This window comes from Triticum dicoccoides, chromosome 7B (assembly GCF_002162155.2).
Source record: "Triticum dicoccoides isolate Atlit2015 ecotype Zavitan chromosome 7B, WEW_v2.0, whole genome shotgun sequence".
NCBI lineage: Eukaryota > Viridiplantae > Streptophyta > Magnoliopsida > Poales > Poaceae > Triticum > Triticum dicoccoides.
Window position 1 is genome coordinate 273778991 of NC_041393.1, and position 8779 is coordinate 273787769.

General features: G+C 40.9%; 1 long non-coding RNA gene across 3 annotated transcripts; it reads left to right on the forward strand.

Annotated features, from left to right (window-relative positions):
• The first annotated feature begins 1756 nt into the window (after window positions 1–1756).
• LOC119336563 lies at window positions 1757–7591 on the forward strand. 3 transcript variants are annotated; one of them, XR_005162616.1, is made up of 14 exons: window positions 1757–2194; window positions 2285–2412; window positions 2711–2810; window positions 3451–3644; window positions 3950–4089; window positions 4169–4287; window positions 4363–4402; window positions 4490–4626; window positions 4733–5754; window positions 6229–6317; window positions 6521–6569; window positions 6739–6905; window positions 7075–7143; window positions 7235–7591. It is a non-coding gene; the product is annotated as an uncharacterized LOC119336563 (long non-coding RNA). The 3 variants fall into 3 exon arrangements; XR_005162614.1 differs by having other exon boundaries at window positions 1758–2194; window positions 4169–4626; window positions 4733–5528; window positions 7235–7590; XR_005162615.1 differs by having other exon boundaries at window positions 1761–2194; window positions 4169–4626; window positions 4733–4832; window positions 7235–7589.
• The last annotated feature ends 1188 nt before the right edge of the window (window positions 7592–8779 follow it).

Genomic DNA, 8779 nt, shown 5'->3' on the forward strand with positions numbered 1-8779 from the left:
ACTATTCAAATGTACCAGCCATTCAGTGTTTGAAACTATTCAAATGTACTGGCCATTCAGTGTTTGAAACTATTCAAATGTAGTTCAATCATTGGCTCATTTAGTTAACTGCATTTTTGAACTGAGTGCTTCAGTGTTTAGTAGCTGAATTTTTTGAAGTTAGTACTCAGCTCAGCTAAATGTTTGACTGAAATTTATGCAAGTCGATTGTTTGAGTTCACTAGTAAGCTTGCATGTGCAACACACGATAGCACAATAGAAATAATTAGAATCTCATTCATCTAGTTAGACTTATCAACCAACAAAAAAACATATCATAAATTTCGAGATGCAAGATTTAACCGAATAGTTGCAGAGACAATATTTCAGTAAGATTTTTGAACCTCTCAAGTTGAAAATTGCAATGCATAGACAAACATCTAATTGTTGTAATAAATGCTTGGTCATCCAAAAATTTAATAGCACGAATGAGCCATAATCATCTCATGCATCAGATAAAATTATAATCATGTGAAGCAATTTGATTATACACATGCAATATTGCATTTCATCGCCAAAAGGAGTACAGTATTCCATTCACAAAATCCTTAAGTATGCACACACAATGGAATCAAGTATATCCATGTATCACATCACGGAAAATAAGTATTTTTGTATTGCATCCTAAAGAAAATACACTCATATTCCATTGCAAAATATATATATATTTGCAAACTTGACAGGAGCAATGTCTATTAGTAGGAGCAGATAGTTTTTAAAAGAATCCCCATCACCCTGAACAACTCTGACAACAGCATGTTTGCTCATCCTCACTGACTCTCTGATCATTCCAAAAAAACTCTGATCTTGAATGTGCATCACATCTTTTGAGGTCTCATGCCAATGTACAAGCTCCAAGGTTATGCGTCAATGAATCCCGTGTAACCAGTGAAGTTGCATGCAAATGTACAAGCTCCAAGGCTACTGAATTTGTCCTAAAGCCACAACTTTTTGAATGGCACACAAAAAACTCAAGAATTCCATTTTCTGCGCTCATTAAGTCTAGTAGGTTCTTTTTTGCCATGAAATTCAAAAACTTGAGGCTTCTGATTTCTTCTTGTCAATATCAAGTTGCCACGATGTGTATGATACAACCGAAATTAAAATAAAATCTAATCATCTATAACTCAAAAAAATAAAAATGGTTAGAATATTTGGCAGAGGCTTGAGATGTGCAATACTGAGACTTCCCGCCATAACCATCGGAAGTACAAAAGAGGAGCAAACATCATTAACGAAAGAGCCTAAAAGAATCTTGTGGGTTTTATGGCACATATCAACACTGACACCCTTAAAATGTTCATCACTAAAAACACTAATTAAAAAGATTAGGAATGCAAATTACAGGATCCAAATTTGCATAGTAATAATGATACAAGAAGTTGTAGCCAATTGGAACTAGCAATATCCACAGTAGCAAAAACTAGACCATCAAAGCTGAAATGAATACAAGCTCTCAAAATTATTATATAGTTCATAGAAGGGTACTTGTTTTTCTAATTTGCTTAACATTGTTGCGCCTAGTTCCCACGGTAAATTTGGGAAGATGAACAACTGAAGATGCCTGAGTTAGGTATGCTAAAAGTATACATCTCTACTCCTAATGGAGCAGTTGATAGTCTCCACCGGTCAATTTTCGTCCCATCACTTTCGTTCGGGTTTTTTTCGTAGGTTAACGGTCGTAGATTATTTTGGTTCCGTCCACCACCTCCCCTCCGCTAGTTTTCCCGTCGCGATAGAACCAATCCCTCACTAGCCCTACCTCGTCTCCCGTCTCCAATCGCAGCCGCCGCCGCACCCCAATCCAATCCCGCCGCTGGCGATCTCCTCGCCCCCCTGCGCCGCCGCCCCCAACCTTCTATTCCTCTCCCAAGGGAATCTCAAGGGAAGGGAAGGGAAGGCAAGGGAAGGGAAGGCAAGGCAAGGGAAGGGAAGGGAAGGGAAGGAAGAGGGAGCGCCCAGATCCACGGCGGCATCAGCGCGCCGTCGTCGACCTGATCCGTGTCCGTCCTCAAGGGAGGTCGGCCATGGAGGTCCGACCCGGCCCGGCAGCAGCCATGGACGGATGGAGATGCCCCAAACCCTACCCTCAAGGACGACGCCTCAACCTTCAAGGACGCGCGCCGGCGACCGCGGATCTCCGGTGACGGCTATGGTGAGTGTGTACCTGAGGACGTTCTTCCTCGGATTCATCATCTCCCCCTGCTCGTGATTCCTTCCTTGGTTTCTTTTCTTTTGTGTGCAGGATGACTGCCCCGGATCTGGACACACGACCTGCAGCTGCAGCAGCAGCTGGACGACCGAACGCACGAGCCCTCCCTCCCTCCCTCATGGCTCTGCTTCCTCCTACCCTGCCCCCCTCACGTGGGCGTGGTGAGCTTCCTACCCCCCGTGCACATCTCATCAAATCTAGATTGCTCTGAACGTATTTATCCTGTAAGGGTTGTGTCGTATGTTCTTCTTGCCATAAATATTTCAGAAAATATCAGCATTTGATGAGTGGATGATATGAAGGAATCATGCTGTTAGCTCAACTGTGTTAACGATGCCTGTTATTGTTTTCCATGATTTGCTTTTCATTGGTACAATTTTTTTAGCATATATGGAGGCCATCTATTGTTCTGCACTATCTTGTTTGTGGACTTACATTTGACTACACTATCTTATAAAGGTCCCACAAATAGAAGCGTTGCTCATATGCTCCTGAATCAGGTGTGCAGTATGATGGAGTTTACAGAATTGAGAACTGTTAGATAAAGATTGGTGTTCAGGTAATTTTACTTCCTGTACAGAGGTTCCACATGCTGCTCTCTACTTTGTGCCACTGAATGAAAGATCAATGTATATTCTTTTGATTTCTGTCACAGGGTACGTATAAGGTCTTGATGTTAAACTGATGTATTTTTATTGCTTACTAAACCCTCCTAAGTCCTAACTCAACCACTTGAAGTTAAACTGAAGTATTAATCAATCTTGTTTGCTTTCTTGTACGTGTATGCCTACTTACCTTGCCCTATATGGCGATCGATGGCCAGCCATAGAAAGGTTCTGATTTTTTTATTTTGTCAAGTTCAGTTCATATTTTTTTATCCATGTGGTGTTTAAACGATGGCTATGTAGAGTTCATAGAAATTGTGAGGCATAGAATTGATTCAATCTTCAGTTTTTTCCAATTTGGTTCAGAGCTATTACCTGCTACACCTACAGATGTGAAAAGCTTACACTTTGCAAATCCAAAATTAAGCAGCATAATTTCTCACAGATTATATATAAATTGAGTGACAACTGCTGGGACATGTGCTTCTTTTGACCTATTATCTTGCTTTTGCATGATTAATTGAAGGTCCATAAGGCAGTTCTATCTCTCTCGCTAACACAATAAGTTTCTCTTTAACAAAAAAATAAACATAGGGCAGGAGCATAGATGGTGCACAGGAGAGCTGCCTTGTCATTGATAGAGGAAGTGTGAGAGCATGCTAATTGTGCAGGGAAGAGAAATAAAATGAAAGCGAAAATGAGAAACAAAAGAGAAGAATGTTATGATCTCATGATAATGTCGGCCACCAGCCAGCGCCCATAGGAGTATACCTATAGGCGGTCCAAAGGTACTAGCATGCTTGCCAATGAATGTCACATGCTCTGCCTAATATGTAATGCTTGGTTCTTTTTTTTGCTTGTAGTTCATGCTTCTTTTCAATTATGCAATTTAGAAAGAAAAAAAGTATGTTATTATGTCATTATGCCATGTCAGTTTATGTCATGGAGGCCGGTAAAGTGATTATTAGTTAAAAAGTATAGGTCAAGCTTGATATGTTCTAATCTGTAGTTACTTAACCTTTGCTTCAAAGTAGTCATGCATTATGTGATTATCAAGCTTCAATTGCCTGATGCTTTCATTGATTAATTCCAGGTTATCTAGGTTGGTAAAAAGCAAGGCCGCCTCATAGCTGAGGAAGATGATGTGTAACCAATGAAGAAGATATATTAGGATGGAACTCGAGGCATTTTGTGGACTAGTATCTATAGTTTTTTGATGCCTATAAAGCAGAGGTTTGTGTGACAAAACAGAAGTATCCATGAATTACTACTTTATAAGATTTAGGTTCCACTATAATGTTGTTGATGATAGCCAAGCCGAGAAAGAAGGATCCCGATCTCCGCCGTGGTCGACAAACAGCGCGATGGGCGGAGCACCCAGCCCGTAGGCTCATCCCCTTCTCCGATCCACTCCGGCGGCGGCCATCGTTGGTGTGTTGCGCTTGTGTCACCTCTCATGATTTTTTTTCTGGTTTGATTCCCCACTCACGGGTGTGTGGTATGCAGTCAAGGCATCGGTTCATGTGGTTTCCTGCTACTGGCATATGTAGGTTTACCGCTGGATTCAAGTCTAGAAATGTTTTATTTTCTTAAAATTTATTTATCATATGCTTTCATGATTTCATCAACAAAGAGATGCAGACGAGAGGAAGAGAGCCTCCCCCAAGCTATGTCTAGGCGATGCACAGGCGACGGCCACCCTTCCTGTTATTGCCTCCATGGCTGGCTGCTCATCCCCAGGAACCTCCTCCCCTCTCACGTGTGATTAAGGTCTACTCCTTGGCTGACATTTGCGCACACCGATTCTCTGGTTTCTCTCCACCGAAGAATCAAAGAAACAAGCAAGCTGATGTCTAACATATTCGTTTCGTAATAGTTGGAACACAGGTATCTAGGGCAGGGCGTGGTCACATTGCAGGAAGCAAGGAGCAGCGCAAAGTTGTCTTGGCCGTGCCCTGCATCGAGGAGGAACACATGTATTTACAAATCGAGGAAGAAAACATGTAGTTTTCTGTATTTTTCTGTTTGTTATTTTGTAACTTTATGCTTCACCTGTCCTGAATTATACCTATACTCATGTTGTCAGATACATAGGTATACAGATACATAGCTATGGAAGATACGACTTACTGATACATATCTGAATGTTATAGCTATAAAGATACCTGATTGTTATAGATGAATGTAACAAAGAAAGTGGTATGGATGAATGGTGTCGTTTCTTTACCCATGCTGTGGTTGAAATCGTTGTTTGGTTCCCAGGTTGAATAAATCCGACATATGTAAATCATCGATGTTTTTCTGGAAGTAGTATAGTAGGTTTAAGATGGCTAATGCTACATCTACGTACAGAGATACAAAGACTTACGTAAACTACCTAAACTAAATCCTCTCCCCCTGATTTTAATGGGGGTGGGCCCCTTCCTCTCCTTGTCTCCAATCCTGATCCACCACGTCTCTCATTACGTTAGATTACGTTACTTGTTTACGTAAGTGTAGCATTGTCCGTTTAAGATTGGGCGATGATTGCTTCATTCGACTACTTATAATTTGGGTTTCTATAGTTTCAAGAGGCTAACAATTCCACCTTGGGTGTCTTATCTCTAAGATTCTAACTATCAAATAACATTGCTTTGAAGTGTAGATGTTCCGGGATTGCTAGCTCCTGCCAGGTGATCAGAATTACTGCTTTGTTTATTACTCAACGATGTTGGACACTGGTTTCTCTAAATATCTTTTACAAGTACAGTTTCTACTTTTTTCTGCAGAAATACAACATGGTAGTCTTGAAGTAAATACCAATCATGTGATCCGATATGTTGTTTCAGAACAATAGACCATCAATATTATTTTCGCCTCGGGTTCTAGAGGAGGACAGCTAATTAAGAGAAAACTTCGGTGGGATAGAGACAGAAGTTTGCTATATTTCACAATACCCAAACCGAATTTCATTGCTGATTCTTCTGCCCTGAACTTTGCCCATGCCAATTACATTTTGTAGACCCTATTTAAGGAAACTACTTCGTTTACACCATCCCATTGGCATGTCTATTAGCAGTAATGAAACTTAAATGAACACTTCTAGGCTAGATATTATTGAGGTGTTGTGTACGTTGGTCCTTTTTATAGATCTTGCCATCTTTGTTTGCCAGGTGATCGGTCATTTAAAGTATTTGAGAAACTTGAAGGGAAGCACATGGCAAAGCCATAATTACCTTTTAGTTATATTTCAAATTGTAGGAAAGTTGGAATCAATCTGGAAAGCATCTTTCTATTGCAGATATTTTATTGTGGCTTGAAGACTTACACTCTGTTTGATGTTACAGAAATAGTGAGGTTATGCGACAATGCTGATAGACTTGGTACTTGTAGGATGGAGAGGAGAAGACTGAAAAGGATGTTGATATGAGGAATTCAAGGAAGTGGAAGAGGAAGAAAGTTCTGATGATGGTGATAATTAGGTTAGTACCTTAGAACTTTATATGCACTGAGGTTTTCTTTTGGGGTAGAAAATTGGGTTTTAAAAGGTTCATCATTTTGGTAAAATTGTGTATTGTATGTGTGCTCCTTCACATCAACAAATATGAAATGGATAGACCAGTTGATGCATAACTTAGTTGTCATCCATATTGTCAAGTTTAACTCATATATTCTCGCTCTACAGAATATCAAGTTTGACGACGATGATGATTGGAACCAAGAGGAGAAAGTACGTAAGTTTCCATCTATTCATATGGATGTTACCCTCGATGTACTGTGACCAAATATGTAATGCCTAGTTTGGTTTAATTATTTTCTTGTGTATCACTAGATAATCAGTTAACAAGTGTTGGCCATGGTGCATTGATCTTATTTAGTTGTGGTTTTGTATGCCTCCCCCAGCTGCTGCTAAAACCCACCAAAGAATTAGCAAGAAAATTGATGGTGGGAGCTAGCAATGCCGGCAGTGCCTCCTTTAGGATTACAAAATCGTTAATCCTATCTTCGCTTGCATGTGACTGATGGTGATGCTACACAAGTTCTGAAGGCAGTGCCCTCCCCTTGAGCAGGTAACAAGGATATATTAAAAACATTTTAACTTTCTGACATATTAGTTCAACATTTTTTGCATAGTACCTAGCAAATTCAGAAAGTGCACAAACAGATCTCATCCATATCTTGTGTTTTGCTTGTTCAGTCTTTTGAGGTAACTTCTATTGTGTATTCCATTCTCTTCAGGAGATCTTGCTGGTTCTGCATGGCACAACTGGATTAAATATGCTACAGCAAGCGAAGGAGTTCAATGATGTAATTGTCACTCTACTGTTCTGATGCTTGATTCATCAGATATGTTTCTATTGGATGCTAATAATGAGGGACTTTCTTGGCTTCATACCAGTTTGTTGGAATCAAAGGATTCATCCTAACGAAGACGGGACTGCTCGTGTTGGTTGTGTGGTACAGGCGATTTCCAGTCCTTTATTGTAACAGTACAAATTCCAGTCCTGGATCTTAAATAAACGACAACTAAACTTGCTGACCTGAATCCTGTCTCAGGTGAGTGTTCATAGACGAACTTGGAGTTCTAGCCAAGTTTGTTGGCGTCGGCGAAGGGGTGGAAGATCTCCAACCTTTTTGATGCAGAAGCATTTGTTGAAGCCATTTTCCCATAAAAGTGACCCAGTTATTAGTGTTTCTCATGTAACAAGATTTTGGCCAGCATGCTACTCCCTTCGTTTCTAAATATATGTCTTTTTAGGAATTCTAATATGGACTACGGCTGTGTTTGGTTGAGCTGCAGATTCTGGAAAAGCAGCTGTGCAAAAGCTGTTGTGGAAAAGCTGCTGTGAAAATGCTGCTGTAGAAAAGCTGGAGGCTGTTTGGTTAAAACGACTGTGAAACTGTAGATTTGGTTGTAAATTGTCTGTAATGCCCCTGGCAGCTGAGTGAATATGTTTATATGCTAATTGACCTTAAAGTAGTGACATGTACATTTGTAGGGAATTGGACGATCATTTGACATAGAAAAAAAATATGACAATGTAAGCAATTTATAGTAACACATACACAATTGAACAACTATACTTTGATGTTGCGTACATTTATATAGATAATGCTCCCATAATATTATTACAAAGACATGCACCATACAAGACATGTATGGTTCACATGATGATGACCTCCATCGACATAGCTAAACTTATGTTGCCATCGCTAGACAAGCATGAGCTGTCCTACTACGAATATTGCCATGCTATATTCGTTCTCCTCATCTTCAACCGGATCTGCTTGTGTTCATGCCACCTCCCGTCGTAGCACTGGAAGTACATACTCATCATCGGCATCACATCTATCAAAAACTTTAATGTGGCACTGCTGGCCAATGACAGCTCAATATGTGCATCAAGCAATTATGTAGCACAAGACATAAACCATGACAAAATTGGGCCATTGCTGGCTAATCCATTCATACATAATCTTGAAAATGCGTAGAGAGTAGCAATATGCAGCAAGTACTAATGATACTGTAATAACAGATTACAATCTATGGCTATTAATCATCACATCACAAAAAAACAGAAAAATATATATGCATGAACAGATAAATTTTTTTGGAAGAGGATGGATGGGGACGAGTGATGGAGGGTGGAGGGAGGAGAGAGGAGGAAGGAGTCCCAGTTCACCGGCATCGGCGCCGCCGGACGGCCGAACCTGCCCCGTCCCTCACGGATACCAGATTGAGGAGGCATGGGACGGCCTGACCTCCACCATAGGGGGCAAAGGGAGGGAGGAGCCGAGGAGGGAGGTAGGAGTAAGGAGGAGAAGGGTCGGTGCACCGGTGCCGGAGCCGTCGGACCGCCGGCCGGCCACCGCCACGGGATGGGGGAGGACAGAGGGAGGAGGGTGGAGGGAGGAAGGAGAAAGGAAGGAAAACTATACCTGC